Source organism: Danio aesculapii, chromosome 1, assembly GCF_903798145.1.
Source record: "Danio aesculapii chromosome 1, fDanAes4.1, whole genome shotgun sequence".
Taxonomy (NCBI): Eukaryota; Metazoa; Chordata; class Actinopteri; order Cypriniformes; family Danionidae; genus Danio; species Danio aesculapii.
In genome coordinates, this window is record NC_079435.1 from 40416015 (window position 1) to 40433223 (window position 17209).

The 17209-nt window shown below is 35.5% G+C and overlaps 1 long non-coding RNA gene across 1 annotated transcript; it reads left to right on the forward strand.

Annotated features, from left to right (window-relative positions):
* The first annotated feature begins 6530 nt into the window (after positions 1 to 6530).
* On the forward strand, positions 6531 to 7729 carry LOC130248179 (uncharacterized). The gene is made up of 3 exons (XR_008835478.1): positions 6531 to 6593; positions 7412 to 7549; positions 7665 to 7729. It is a non-coding gene; the product is annotated as an uncharacterized LOC130248179 (long non-coding RNA).
* The last annotated feature ends 9480 nt before the right edge of the window (positions 7730 to 17209 follow it).

A 17209-nucleotide genomic window follows, 5' to 3' on the forward strand; every position in this document is an offset into this window, starting at 1 on the left:
AATGTGTTCTCAATGCCCTTTCACAGTCTTGTGTACATTGACCTTGACTGAAAACATGTTTGGTTGTTTCTCATTTGGTTAGATGTATACGTTATAAATAGTTATAAATAGATTTTATTTATTTATGTATTTATTTTCTTTTATTTTCATTAATTTTCCTTCAGCTTAGTCCCTTTATTAATCAGGGGTCCCCACAGCGGAATGAACCATCAACTTATCTAGCATGTTATTACGCAGCGGATGCCCTTCCAGCCGCAACCCAGCACTGGAAACACCCACACACTCTCACATGCACACACATACACCACAGCTAATTAAGTTTATTCAATTCACCTATAGTGCATGTCTATGGACTGTGGGGGGAACTGGAACACCTGGAGGAAACCTACACGAACACGGGGATAACATGTAGCAACCTTACAATCTGAGTTGCTAAGTCTTTTTCTGTGTTTGACAGATGACGAAATGTTTTTGGAGCAGCATGCACAAAGTTGCAAATGGTGAAAATTTTCCATTTTGGGATGAACCATCATAGCATTTTTGTCTCCGTTAAGGTACATACAGCCATCATTATATAACAGTTCAAAAATAAGCCGACCTGAAGTACAAGAAAAGCATCCTTGCACAATCCCTCTGCAATAACATCTCTGCATCTCAGCTGTTACCCGCAAGCCTAAAATTCAAACTTTTTCACGGCCTTGGTGTATTTGATTTGAGCTAATCTAGCTTTGTGTGCATGACTAAAAAGTATTGACTGAGTGGCAGCATGAAGGATCATCATGGTTTGTTTTATAGATAGTGTTATTCACTGTTCAGGAGTTTTCAATATTTGTGTCAAATGTGAAATGTTAGCGTGACCTTATGGGCAAAGTGTGCCTAACATGGTAGACTTGCTCATTGATGTGCCAAAGAAGGTCTCTCGTTTATGAAAAAGAGGATAAGATGGGAAGCCAAAATGTCATAAAGATAGAGAGAGCTGGCATAATTTGTACACACAGAACATAATTATGACAGAATAAGAACCCATGTGTACTGGTTTCCTCAGAATTAAAACATGCAAATACACAGTACTTTAAACACTCCCCCCCTCGCATACACATAGATTAACACAATAATACTTATTACTGAACATGTGTTAATTTTATTAATCCCTTTCTCTCATCTGTAAGAGAGATCATGTTAGTTACAGTAAATCACTCATTCCTCTGTGTAGATGAGAAGGAATAGCATGGCAATGTTGCTCTTATAAGACTCTCATTAAAACAAAGATTTTACAATCGAGACATGTACAACAAGATCTGTTTTTATTCACAGTATCGATGAAAAGTTCACTCATTCGGCGGGAATGTGTTAATTGCATTTTATGATTTCACATAATATAATGAGTTTGTTCTGCTCAGTGTGATGTCTAAAGAAACAAATATTGAAAAGCAGCAGTCAGATGCATTCTTGTCAGTCAGTAAAGTGATGAAGTTAATGCAAATGAACTGTAAATGAAATGAAATAATAGAGAGGTGGGATGTTTAAAGGTAAAATCATTTTCAAGTTTTAAAGGTGCAACAGATTATTGTCTTCAGAAACATTTTCACATTTACATTAAAGTATAGTGATGTTTAAAGTAAGTAATATAGATGTATGTATTTGTATTTTTATATTTGGGGGAAGGTGTAGGACTCAAATAAAAATGTTTGTCCAATCAAAATGTTCAGGCCAGAGAAAACTGGCTGTCAGCAGATGTAGATTTGTTTATTGGTGCACCAACCTGGAGTCCATTCTTTGTACGTGGGTTACTCAATTAGCTGGATTTGGTAATTGACGATTTGACATGATTCAGGACCGTTTTGTTGTTCAAAACTCATCCGAGAGTTGTTGTCATAGCAACAGTTCTGGAAGCACAAACCTGCTTAGGAGAAAGCTCATTTCATATAAACAGGATTAGATAGGGTCATTTCAAGCAAAGGTAATACTGAAAGTATGTACCGAATTCTGATATTTTCTTACAGTAGTAACCTATAGATTACAAACACTGGGCAAAATAATAAAAATGATATAACTTTATATACAAATAAAAGTTTTTAAAAAATTATAAATAAAACTGTTATGCAATCTACACCCTCAAATAAAAGTACAAAAACTGTCACGGGTGTGTTCTCTCCCAAGAGATTCAAAGAGAACATCTATTAATATGGACTTATACATACTATTTTAAGGTACCAGCTTTAGTACAATTTGTGTATGATTGTAGACATGCACAATATTCTCATTTTGTAAGGAAAGAAATAATAATTTATGTAGTCATGCACAGGTTTTGACAGCTAATATGCCGGTAATTTGATGCTTTGCAAAAGTTGCAGACACCATTACAATAGCAAAATGCTTATTTGATGCAAAATTAATTTAAACTGACATTTATTAAGAAACTTGAATAGGCCCACTATAGTAGAAAATTCGCTCTAAAAATAAAACTAAATAAATTGCTAAATACTCTTGACACATGAAAGTGTAAAGCATGCAGTTCACAACAAATGTGGAAAGTTATTGTGTATCATATTTAACGAACCGTTTACCACGAATTTTGTGTCATTTTGCTCACATGGATAATTGAATATTTATCAGATGATGTCATTACGCTGCTCTGCCGTCAGCCAATCGTTGCATTGCTGATCATGATTTCAAGGATTGATAGATCTGTCCTTCACAACACGCAGCGATCTCAGATCAGTTCATCCAGACATTTTAATCTGATTCGCAAACTTGTTTGACCAACCAAATTAGCCAGAGATCAGTTATCAAGATGAAAAGATCCCGGATCCGTCAAATCATCTTAGATCATTTAAGTGAGGTACATAGAACACCCCTGGTGCTGACAGAGTGACAAAGGCCATATTATTGGCCAATGCCTGACCAATAAGCATTGTCAATACTACCAGGCTAAAGTTAACATTTTCCCAGATGTCCTACTGTACTTTTGATTTTCTAAGGTGAGTATATTATAAAAAGTACTGTATACAAAAAATCCCTATGTGACTTATGAATGAGCCCAATGAGGTAGTGAATGCCGAAAACTAAGAAGACCAAACACTGAACCCTGGGACACACCATTGTTAATATTTATATGAGATTAGGTTAAAGTCCACATGTATCGGAAGCTGCGACCATTATTCTTTTCGTATTGTGACGCTGTTCCTAGAGAAACTAAATATTAAATGACAAAACAGTGGGCGTGGTTTGTCTTTTTTTTTTACTGTGAGCTGATTGGATGTAGTAAAGTAGGCATTTCATTCAGAAAGATGGTGAAACGTGTTTGGGGAGGGTTATTACAACCTGACAGACTCCTCCTCCTCACCATTTCTGTTTGTTGTCAAAACTGACAGTTGGAGCAGTGTCGTTAGATATGTTAGCTGTGCCCAATTACTAAGATATACGTAATCTGACAATTTAACTGAAAAAAGTGCACTTTCAGATTTTAATTAAAGATTAGAAGGGCAAACTTCTAAAAAAAAATGTCTTAATGACATGCATAGATTAAATGTTCACCACAAAACTAGCAATGTGAGTTAACAAAATCATATGATTAGTTTTGATTTTTGGGGGACTTATTAAGATGCGAGTGATATAGGTTGTAGATTAGAGGACAGGTGTTACGACAGTTGGCGAGAAGAGTTTAGTGTTTGTGAGTGGAGAGAAAGAGGAAAACAGTTGACTGCATGTGGGTGGTTGTGGGTGTAGACTAGAAAACTTGTAGGTGGTGACCACCTTATCAGTGGAAAAAAGTAATAAGCAGTCAAAAAGTGATGGTGCGAGGGGGATAGGGACAGAGTATAGAGGTGAATGTTGTGAACAGTCTGTGGGAGTCTGAAATGCCGCTGATCTTGTTTTGGTAGTAGGTGACATTGGCATCGGAAACACTAGAGGAGAAAGTGGAGAGAGGAGATTGATATTTGCTCAGGTCAGCTGGGTCTGTTGACTTGCGCCATTTCGTTTCAGCTGCCCTGAGCTTGGTCTGATGGTCATGAACAGTCTCAAAGAGCCAGAGACTGCAGGGAGTCACACATGCTGACCTGGAAATAAGTGCAATGTTATTTCTAAATCTTACTTACATTCAGCCAACCCAGAACACCTTTAATTCAAAATTAGTAGCCATTGCATAAATGCTCTCACTAATAAACAGTCAGTAGCATTGCAGATCTAGGTAACACCCCAGAACAATCTAAATCTAGAATGAATTCTTTCAGACATTAAACATGTTTTTCTGTAACTGCCAAAAAGGAAAGTCATTATCTTGTCGCACAGACCTTCTTTTAAAGTCTTTACAACGTACTATCTTTTCTCACTAAATTGATCCAAAGCATTTTATCTTCTCTAATAACATAGCTTGGATTACAATGCTTCAAAGCTTCAAAAATACCAAAAAGGAGCTTGAGAATGCTTTTTACTGGTCATGCTGGTCGATATTTTTGCCATCTAAACTGTGTCAAACTTAATCCGAGTAAACTTCTCCTTATTTAGTTATTTTAAACCTGTTAATAAACCATTAACTATGACTTTTTTTGCCTCAATAAACTCCAATTTAGTTACTGTACTTAAGGTATTAGTTGGGTTTAGGTATTAGTGATGTAGAATAAGATCACTCAGAATATGTACTTTATTAGTACACTCTAAAAAACGTTGGGTTATTTATTTAACCCAATGGTTGAGTTAAAAATATTTGGTGCTTTGTTTGGTTATTTTAAACCTTTTATTGGGTTATTTATTTAATGACTCAACCAGTTGGGTTACAATTTTGAAATTTCAACAGTCAACTGATTGATCTGACAGAGAACCCCTGTATTAATATGCGTACGTGATGTTGCTCTTGCGTTATAAAGTTTATGCAAGCTCTAATGCAGTAATATTGTTATTTTTTTAATCAAATTGCCTCCTCGTGTCATGTTTTTTTTATCTGTTTCACCTGGACTCTTAATTATTGATGATACAAGCGTGCGCGCTTCATAGCCGATCTATATGCGGATAAAAACGCTTTCTCTACCTCCGTGTTCATTTCTACAGTTGTTTTGGAGGAAGTGATACACATATTTGAGATATTCCGCAGTTAATATCGTCTTTAGGACCCAGGAGAGACATCAAACCGGAGTCGCGTCCAGTCTTGTTGAAGGTATGTTATATTGTCTAAAAACACTGTCCTTTCGCTAGGAAACTATATTGTAACAATTAAATACGAATATAGACACATATATGTGCTACATTTTGTTCAGGAAGTTGCTAGTTTTCCCAAGAAGTACGGAATCTGAGCATTATACTATTATTGGTTATTAATCGCCGCTAGAGGGCGCTGAATGGATCGCAACGTGAGAAAGTTATCCTGGACGAGCAGAGCAGAAGCTTGCTACATCGTCTTTTATCAGAAGACGATTCATTATCCATTTCAAGGTACTTGATTATTATCTATTGAAAGTTAAATGGTATTATTACTGTTTGTGTGTACTATATTGAAGGCCCTGAAAATTGCATTTTGCCTACATCTTATACTAACCTACAGGGATGAAACCACAACCCTGATAATGTTAGATGCTAATATTAATGTTTAATCGGTTATATATGTCATACAACAATTAAATATAAGCTTAAAAATTATACATATAAGAATTGTAACATCTGCTAGCTTTGTATAATAATAGTAGTAATATATGCTAATAAACAATAATTCAAAGCCCTTAAACATACACTGTCCTTGCCCAGTTTTCAATTCAGGTGATGCTGTGACCACTCAACTGATAAATGTTGTCTGTCAGCTCATGTTCATTTGTGGTTAATTTTATTTTTTGTTTGTTTGTTCATTGTAGGTTGCTCTGGACCGAGCGAGCTTTAATCCTCGATAATCTTGTTGAGAAAGGTGAGAAAACAACAGCTCTGTATTTTGTAATATTTACATGATGTAAAAATGCACAGATACACACACTTAAGCAGTATCATATGTTGTAAAGGTGTCTTTACATCACCATATGTCTTAAAATCAAATGATACATTTGTAATTCTTTTGTAAATGCAGTTATACTTCTCTGAACAGCACTGGTAGTGTGTACAGACACAAATGTCTCTTTCAAAAGTGTTTCTGTGCCTTATTTGAGTGTGAATTTGGTATTAGACTCTGTATCAGGCATGAGGCCACAGGTAATTACAGATGACTGATTTAGAGTCTAAGCACAGTTCAGAAATTTCAGAACTTCACTCCTGGAACATTTGAGCAAATTGAGATATTACAGACATTAACCTATTTATATTAATTATTGCGTTATGACTGTTATTTCAGTAGAAATCTGTGATCAAGAGTTTGACTCTTGTTTCTGAAGTTTCTGAGCATGAGAATTAAGCACACTGATGAACATCAGTGCACAATTGACCATGTAAAATGGACCTTATTTGCCCACCAAATTTGCAAATGTGATGTACCTTAAGAACTCACATAAAAGACTAATTCTGCAGCTAAAAGTGCACATTTTCATAGTTTTTATTTTTCTCTTTATCTGTTTAAGCTACCCCTGAAGATGACCACTTCCAGCCTTCCAGTTATCTTTTCTCCATTGCTAAACTGGGTAAATACATGATTTTTGTTGTTATTTGGTCCGGCGTACATGTGCAAGTTTAAAATTTCTGTTTTAAGGTTGGAGCGGACATCATTTGGTATATGGAGGAGTAGGTAACTAAACCATTCTTGGTGTGAAATTCCACAGCATTTTTTCCTCTGTTAAAGTCAGTGGGGACGATCAAGTTTTTGATTTACTTTGTCCTTTAAGTTATCATCTGTGGTCAGCAGAAAAAATAAAATAAAAAAATCAACAACTTGAGGGAGAGTAAATGATGAATACACCCAAAAATCGGTGAAACACCCTCATTCAGCAGCAGAGGCGAATCCATCATGTTCTGGAGCTGGGTCAGTTGGCATTGCTGTGTGAAGTTTGCATGTCCCTCACAGTCCAAACGCATGCAGTATAGGTAAATTTAATAAACTAAATTGGCCGTAGTGTATGGGTGTTTCCCTGATTTTTGGGTGTATTCATCATTTACTCACTCAAGTATAGTTGATTGATTTTTGTTTATTTTTTATTTATTTCTGCTGACCACAAATGATAACTTTAAAGGACAAAGCAAATGAAAAACTTAATAGTCCACTCCCGACTGACTTCAACAGAAGACAAAAACGCTATGGAATTTCACTGTGGACCAAGAATGGTTTAGTTACCTATATTGTTTAAAATATCATGTTTTGTGTTCATCTGAGGAGAGATTTAGAACAAGGGGAGGGTGAATTACTGATAACAGAATTTCCATTTTTGTGTAAAATATCCCTTTAATAAACCCAGTGTACTGTTTGCATGGCATGGATTTAAGTGCTGTTTTTCTTTATTTTTAGATTGCTCAGGACAGGTATTTTATACCCACACACCAAAGAAACTTTTTGAGGTTTGGGGAGATGCATCACTGCGGACCCTCTCGTATTGCAAAAAAAGAAGAGCCTTGGATCTACCAGTTCAAGCAGACATTTCATCTGGTGAGACAATCCTGCATAACAGCTCTGTTTTAATCCCAATTTATAGCATTTCACCTTTGATATGAGGGGCTTGTTTTGAGTTTAATTATTGTGTTTTTTTCTGTTTGATATAAAGACAGCCTTGGAGATCCCACTTTGGAGATGTTGCTTTAACAACTCAGCCAGCTATCAGTTCTTCACTGCCATACAGATTGTGCAACAAGATGGTTCGGCCCTCATACCAGGAGGCAAAACAAGAATTTGTTGATTTGCGACTTCTAGGTGCATTATTCATGACAATAAATGTTGGACATTATTTAAATGATGTGTGTATACTTGTATTTCGTTCAGTATTTAGAGGAGGAGGAGCAACAGAGACAGAACCCTCTTATCCTGCTGCTTGGGGATGAACTAGACTGCTCTCAGGCGTTTGTTATTGTGAAAGATGTGGCACTAAATTCATGGATTTAAATAAAGCTTTGCCAATGTAATAAAAGCTGTGTATTTTTTATTTTCATATAAAGATGACTACTACTATAATAATAATAATTATTAATAATAATAATAATAATAAAAAATTATTATTATTTAGGGGTTAAGCCACTTTTTGGCAAAATAACCCAACAAATTAGTTATTTTTATAACCCAAATTGTTGGGTTAACCTTATCAACCCAATGGATTGGGTTACAATAACCCAACAGAAGGTCGGTGCCAAATTGACCCATCTATGGGTTACCTGTTGGGTTATTATTAACCCAACTTTTTTAAGTGAGTACTAATAAACAGCCAATGTTTTAATAATAGGCCACTAGTGAGACGTGTTACTTAAACCAAAGGGTTACCTGAGTGTGTTTTTGTGCTAGTGCCTTGGTGGGTTTAAGCCTGTACTGTATAAATAATTATATAAATAATATAAATATGAAATTAATTAAACCTTTCTTCTTGGCATGAGCTCAACCATTAAGTCCAGGGGCATTTTTTGTTTTCCTTCTTGCCTTAGGTGTTTCTCCTTTAAAATGTCAAAATGACTTTATTTTTAAACATTCCACTTTATTTCATTTCGTTTATGGTTCATTAAGAGTCGCTTCATAACTTTACTGATCATCAGTAATATCTGACTGCCCCTTCTCAATATTTCTTCTTTCAGATATCACACTGTACTATACAAACTTATATTAGGTAAAATCCTAAAACTTAATCAGCACATTCATGCTGATTATTAAGTTTACAAATGTATCAAAATTTCTTGTTGCGATTAAGTTTCTGAAGCTTTCCACATGGTTTACGGTAATATCATTGTTATAGTGAAATAGTGTATTGAGTTTATAAATGTTTTAACCAAAATTAAAAAGCAAAAAAAGATCATAAAGTACAATAGGTCACACTTTAAATGTTAGTTAATGTATTCAAATCAACAGTAAGAAAAAGACAGCTTTATTAAAGTTACTATGTTAAGTTTAGTTAAAAACAATTCAACTGAATTTGATTAGTTATTAACACCATTTCATAAAATGATAATGACGTGATCACTTGTAATAATGTACTGTATTATGAAGTAATACAGTACATGAAAATGACAACATCAACACCAACAGCTAACACTACACCAACTATTACTACTACAGCAACTAGCTACTGCTACTGTTACATCAACTAATGCTACTACTACAACTACTACTGTTACTACAATGACTACTACTACCACAACTACTACTACTACTACTACTACTACTGTACTATTGTTACTTAAAACAACTACTACTACCACAACAACAACTACTACTACTACTGTTACTACAATGACTACTACTACCACAACTACTACAACTACTGTTACTACAATGACTACTACTACCACAACTACTACAACTACTGTTACTACAATGACTACTACTACCACAACTACTACTACTACTGTACTACTGTTACTTACAAAGACTACTACCACAACTACTACTACTGTACTACTGTTACTTACAATGACTATTACTACCACACAACTACGACTACTACTGTTACTACAATGACTACTACTACCACAACTACTACTGTTACTACAATGACCACTACTATCACAACTACTACTACTGTACTACTGTTACTTAAAACAACTACTACTACCACAACAACAACTACTACTACTGCTACTGTTACTACAATGACTACTACTATCACAACTACTACTACTGTACTACTGTTACTTACAACAACTACTACTACTACAACAACAACTACTACTACATCTACTGTTACTACAATGACTACTACTACAACTACTGTTACTACAATGACTACTACTACCACAACTACTACTACTGTACTACTGTTACTTACAATGACTATTACTACCACACAACTACGACTACTACTGTTACTACAATGACTACTACTACCACAACTACTACTGTTACTACAATGACCACTACTACCACAACTACTACTACTGTACTACTGTTACTTTAAACAACTACTACTACCACAACAACAACTACCACTACTACTGTTACTACAATGACCACTACTACCACAACTACTACTACTGTACTACTGTTACTTACAACGACTACTACTACCACAACAACTACTACTACAACTACTGTTACTACAATGATTACTACTACCACTACTACTACAGCTACTGTTACTACAATGACTACTACTACCACAACTACTACTACTACTGTACTACTGTTACTTACAATGACTACTACCACAACTACTACTACTGTACTACTGTTACTTACAAAGACTATTACTACCACACAACTACGACTACTACTGTTACTACAATGACTACTACTACCACAACTACTACTGTTACTACAATGACTACTACTACCACAACTACTACTACTGTACTACTGTTACTTACAACGACTACTACTACCACAACAACAACTACTACAACTACTGTTACTACAATGACTACTACTACCACTACTAGTACAACTACTGTTACTACAATGACTACTACTACCACAACTACTACTACTACTACTGTACTACTGTTACTTACAATGACTACTACCACAACTACTACTACTGTACTACTGTTACTTACAATGACTATTACTACCACACAACTACTACTGTTACTACAATGACTACTACTACCACAACTACTACTACTGTACTACTGCTACTTACAATGACTACTACTACCACACAACTACTACTACTACTGTTACTACAATGACTACTACTACCACAACCACTATTACTGTTACTACAACGACTACTACTATGACTACTACTACTGCAACAACAACTACGATGACTACAATAACATCAACAACTACTACACAACTAAAACTATTACTACTACCACTACTACAACGACTACAACCAGTACTGCAATAGCAACCAAATAGCGACAATGGTAGAAATACTAATATTAACCATTAATTAATTTTATTCCTCTTGTCTGCATACACATTTTTTTCACTCGCTACTCTGCCGTAAGATACACCTTTGTGAATGTTTTATTTTATATGTATAGTCTTTAATGTGCTTTTAAAGAGTCTTATTCTATTCAAAGCAGCACTCAAGTGCGAATTTATCCTCAAAAACGTGGCATGAGAGTGATGCATGTGTTGGATGTTTGCTTTTTTTTGCGCACTGAAAAGGCAGACAAGTAATTACATTCGATGTGCTAAAATATCTGTTAAACGAATGTTATTTTTAAAAAAGCATAAATACATATTATAACTGTAAAATAGAATAAAGAGCATGGTCTAATCAGAAATAAAGGAAATTAGTTTTCTATTTCATTATTTAACGCATTAAAATAGGCTAGTCTTTTTATAAATTGAGTTAATTGATCTGAAACTTTTTATTACATTTTCTTTCCTTGTAAATAATAAAAGTTGCATCAGATTGATTAAAACACCCCTGAATACCTGCGTGAACAGGGCCACAATTACTTTTTTTTTACATTGAAACAACTGGATTCAGTGTATTCTGTTTGCATGACTGGCAAACGTGTCAGAAAAAACTGCTTAATCTGCGAATATTTGGTTAATTTATAAAACAAATGTTGTCTGGTTTAGTGATGTTAGTAATGCATAGAAAAAAACGCAAAGCAGAATTCTCCTGAGCTCATTAACCCACTAATGACAGCCCACTTTGTGATGGCTTTTAAGGTGGTTAATGAGGTTTTGGAAAGTTTGGACTGAACAGGAGCAAAGGCTACCAGATCAACATTGCATTCCTTGAAAAAAACAACACTTGCACTCTAGTAGCAGTCACCTCATGCTTGTGATGCGGTACAATTTGTAAACTCCACCCATTAAAATAACGGCTTGGTCTTTATACTTTAAAATCGCGACGATATTTAATTATTGATCGTAGGCCACAAATATCGTTGTCGTGACAATAAAAGGATTAATCGTGCAGCCCTAGTTTGTGTGTATATATATATATATATATATATATATATATATATATATATATATATATATATATATATATATATATACATACATACATACATACAATTGAAGTCAGAATTATTAGCCCCCCTTTGAATTTTTTCTTTTTTAAATATTTCCCGAATGATTAACAGAGCAAGGAAATTTTTACAGTATGTCTGATCATAGTTTTTCTTCCTGAGAAAGTCTTATTTGTTTTATTTCGGCTAGAATAAAAGCAGTTATTCATTTATTAAAAACCATTTTAAGGTCAAAATTTTTAGCCTCTTTAAGCTATATATATTTTTTATTATTTATTGCCATCATGGCAAAGATGAAATAAATCAGTTATAAGAATTGAGTTATTAAAACTATTATGTTTAGAAATGTATTGAAAAAATCAGCTAATAATTCAGGGGGCTAATAATTTGGACTTCTACTGTATATACTGTATGTGGTGGTGGTGTCGTGGGCCCCTAATAACATCTCTGGGGCCCTTACAATCGTCCTAACTCCAAGCCACCTCACCACCCCCCAAAGCACATGCACACTGTTACTTCTAATCTACATTTTTTAAATGAAGGATTTAGCTAACACACCCTTTCTTAGATGGGACAAATGGATTAATAGTCATATAATTGTTTAACTTACTGGATTTTTTAACTGGATTTTAACCAGGAACTTTAACAATATTAATATACATTCCAAATTTCAAAGAGTATTTCATTTTGATATATTTAAATAAATCCTTTTCTGTAGTTTGATCTGAACTCATATGTGAACCGGTCTGGTAAGATTTAATCCCTTGCAGGTCTTTCCACCGAGGTCAAAGCATTTAGATGTGTGCAGTCTACCCAAATATGAAACAGGAAAGAATGTTTGTACCAATTTTATCTGGCTTCTTTTCAGCAATGTGTTCACCCAGTGTGTGTGCGTATGAGAGGGAGAGAGTTTTAAAGGTAATCTGTCTCTGTCCTTGTCTGGGATTTGAGTTGAAGATTAGGAAATATCAAGATGAAGATGTCAAAGACCCTAGGGGCAAGACAAGCCCCTTCACCTGCCAATAACACACACTCACACAGTCCTAGCATTACCACGCACACATACTCCTGTGAAAATGGCTATCCACTAGGGTTTTGAGGGCTGTTTTGTCCTACACGGGCAGTCAAGGTGAAGCTGGAGGGGGGAAAAAAACGTCAAGATTTCCAAAGTGAAGCACTGACAGAAATGAATATGTAAAGCCGTCATACATCCACTCCTGTCTGTGAAACTGATGTTTATAAAAATGCACACAGTATGAGCTGCTAAATTACCGCTATTTTTGTGCAGTGCTGTTTGTCTTGTCTGCAAAAGCATATCTTCAAGTGGACTTTGGTTGCACTTTATTTTACAGTACGTGTACTTACCTAAGATAGTAGTGATTTATTTAAGATAACTATGGTTCGTGGGTATGTTTAGGGAGTAGTTATTATGTGGTTTATGTTATGATGATGATAAGTACAAACATTTGAAACAGGACTGTAATGCTAATGATAGTTCATCCAAAAGATAATTAATAAATCAAAGATTAAGATAATTTAATGAATATCTGCTTGGATGAGTTTGATACAACTCCCCTAGATCATTATTCACTTTAGTGCTAATTAAAGCATCCAAGCATGTCTGCAAAGTACATGTCGTTCGCTGGTCATTTTCCAAGTACTCTGATTAGTTTCTGTAGAAATCCAATCTGATAAATGTGTAACAGTTGGGTTCCAGGAGGACAGTTTTTAAAAATAATTTTCTCTAAAAAGGAACTGATTTTGAACAAAACTGTACTATAAAAACCTACTGTGTTTTCTAAGGTTGTTGATGAGCGATTTATTCTTTTCTGTTTCCTCAGAATGTTTAAGCAATTGTGCTTAAAGCCATAGGTAGGAATATTTTTGCAGGAATCTTTTTTTTTAATACTGGTTGTAAGGCCCAATCCCAATTCTACCCCTTAGCCCTTCCCCTTACCCCTACCCCTCATTTTGCGCGTTCACATGAAGGGGTAGAGGTGTCCTAATTCTCTTTAGCTTGAAGGTGTAGGGCTAAGTGGAAGGGTTATAGTACAGTACAGTTACGATCTTATTACCAGATTATATCATTATGATAACATAATATCGTTGCCTTCTGCGATTTCCTGAAAAAAATACCAAAAAATCACGCAACTGGAATAACTACAGCTGTCGCAATCAATGATCTCATATGAAGCAAGAGATCATGATGACGTGCAGGTGTTGTAGTGGTGTCCCAATGCGTCCAATCCTGGCTAACTTCCAGAAAGGGAGGGTAACCAATAGCATAAGAGATAACAAGTAAACTAAGTCCTGCCCCAAAACCATCAAAAATTCAAAAAGTTTTGCGCGAGCAGAGAGAAGAGTCAGCAAGCGGAGAGAACTGATCAGTATCTGAATCTTGGCTATTGGTTACCGGGATTGGATGGAGGTTAAACGATTACACCATTAAATATAAAAATATATAGAATTTGGAAATCATAATCATTTTTTGCTGGAAACTTTCTGAGTTGCTTTCTGAGGATTTAATCTTGAGAAACTGTCAAATAATAATGATTAATCTTTTAAAATTATAACGAGCTCACGAGCGCCCGTTTCTTCGTCGTGGATCAGTTCAGCATGTGTGTGAACATTCCCTGTGCGTGCACGAGCAGTAGTTTCCTCGCATGTAGTCCTGTAATCTGCTTGCGGTTAACTTCTCCTCACTTGTAAACATCACCGATGCGCTCGATTATTTTTGGAATGGAATTGCTGTAGGCTTTGCTAAGCTACAGAGTTAGCTTAGCAAAGCCTACAGCAATGACGGCAATTCCATTCCAAAAATAACGTCTCCCTTTTCATTGAACTTAGAGCGCATTACATTCAGAGATGTTGTTTATGTTCACAGAGCTACATTACCAAGCGGCAACCTCCCGCTCTCCCTCTGGAAGCCAATGCGGAAGTAACTGAAACTGCAATTCATCAAAATTCCGCTAGTCCTGGCTCCATAATAGAGCAAATTGCAATTGAGCCCACTGTTAGAATGGCCGACTTTACAGCAGAAAAAAAGGTGTTCACAGCCTGGTACAAAAAATGATTTTGGTTCATATAGCTATTATTACCCTCCATGACAACTGTGAGGGAGGTGAATTGTTTTATAACTCATCCATTTCCTTTATATTAGGTTATATTAAGTTTGCATAATTAAGGGCGTGGCTACTTGAGTGACAGCTAGGTCTCACTGGTCGCCGTCACTTCACCTCAGCTGAATTCGGCAAATTAGCCACTGATCTCGGCATATTCATCGTATTTTTGTTTTGTTTTATGTGGCTTTACACAGTCAGCTGCCTTTTGGACTTATTTCTTACAATTATCAGATGAAATGGGATGCAGTGTGCACTTAATTGTGCTCACAAACCGTTCACATGGCCTCCGTTTCCCATGTGAGTAAAGTTATATACTTGGATACCATCTCTATAAATGTATTTGTTTTATTTAAGATCATTTATCATTAATATTTTTCTTTAGACCCGTAAAGCACTCCAGAATGTGACAGATTGATTAGCTGTAGGCTCTAGAACAGTCATCTGAAGCGTTATCATACAGTGTTATGCTGGAGTTCATCAATAGTCTTGCATTTAACACACACTATATTTGAAGTGTTTGGAAAAAATTAGCGTTTTCCTCCTGTAGAAAAACATCATAATAACAATGTTTAGTGGCTCAATGTATTACTACAGTGTTTTTAAAAGTCTAAACACTTTATTGATATAGTGTACAGCCAAGCACATGTTCTCAGAACACAAACGAGTCGCAGGTAATAAAGTATCAAGCGTTTCTCCCAAAGTAAAGTCTGTCTGCCAGGTCTAAGCAAAGTGCCAGCAGGTGTCTGTAGCTCCGCTCACTCTCTGCCTCTTTGCCCTTGTTTGGTATCCCGCCGTGGGTGCGATGACGCGCAAACAAAATGGCTACGGTTGGCCGCGCCTACTTGTAGCTTCTTTTGCAGTGTTCAGAAACCTATGGCTGAGGTCACGGATACTACGTCCATATATTTTATGTACATTACACACCAACTAAAGTTTAAAATATGATATCATAGTGGACCACCCATTTAAGGTGATCGGTTTGCATGCTTTTTAAATGTAAGGCTTACTAATTGGATTTTACAGTGTTATCTTTTACAGTGTTGTCTAAAACAGTAGTTAAGTAAAAAAATACTTAATCACCACTGAACAACATACATAAAAGTTGAAATCCAGTTGATTGTTTACATGCATTGATTGCATTGCAACACCACTCTTTATAATTCAAAATACATTTTTATTATTATTTTGACCAATTTATTCTTATTGATTTCATTATTTGCATTTATTATTAAGATAAGTATTATTGGGTTACTAGTCAGATTACCAACATATTATTAGAGTCCAATTATCCAGTTATCTGTTTAACTGCAAACAGAATCTCACATCCAAATATCAACCTACAGCTAGTCTTCTGTTATTGTTGTTACCATTAGCACATCTTAGCTCCTGAACCTCCTGCCATGTAAGCATCCATTGGAACTGGAAGAGAGGACACACTGTCCAGCAACAGGAGCAATACATTATTCATTTAAGTGAGCTCCCAATATCAGGTTTGGGTTCACACATGGGAGGCTGTGGTTGTTGAAACCTGAACTTGTTGGCCTTCTCATCCACCCGCACTTACAAATGAAATGGGGAAAAAAGGAGATTGATTATCGTCTTCTTTTTGGTTTATTGATCATTAGACACATAAGTTGTATTAAATACTCATGACTACAATAACAGAACATGAGCCTTGGCCCAAGAGACTTGTGCGAGCAAAGAAACGCTGTCAGCTGAGTACATCATTCAGTCAAACGAGCTAAATGATGATACTTAAAGGGATTATTCACCCAAAGAGACCTGCTGGTGAGAAATGTTTGGTTACTGATATTCTTCCAAATAGCTTCCGAATCATTTGCTTTAATTTAATTAAGACAATAATATGATTAAGGTGTTTACATGAGATGCTTTTTGAAAGTTCCTTTCATGATGCTGTTTTACATGTTATAGCACATAGGTCGATTAACGTCATTGCGTCACCGCGTTATCCACGTTTACACTGGAGTTTAATGTAATTTTTCATGTCTTTCGTTTTTAATTTGTCGACTTTAACTGCAGTTTGGCACTTTCACTTTCATTCAGGAACATTTTAAGCATGCCCCCATGACAAACGAGGTATTGGATGA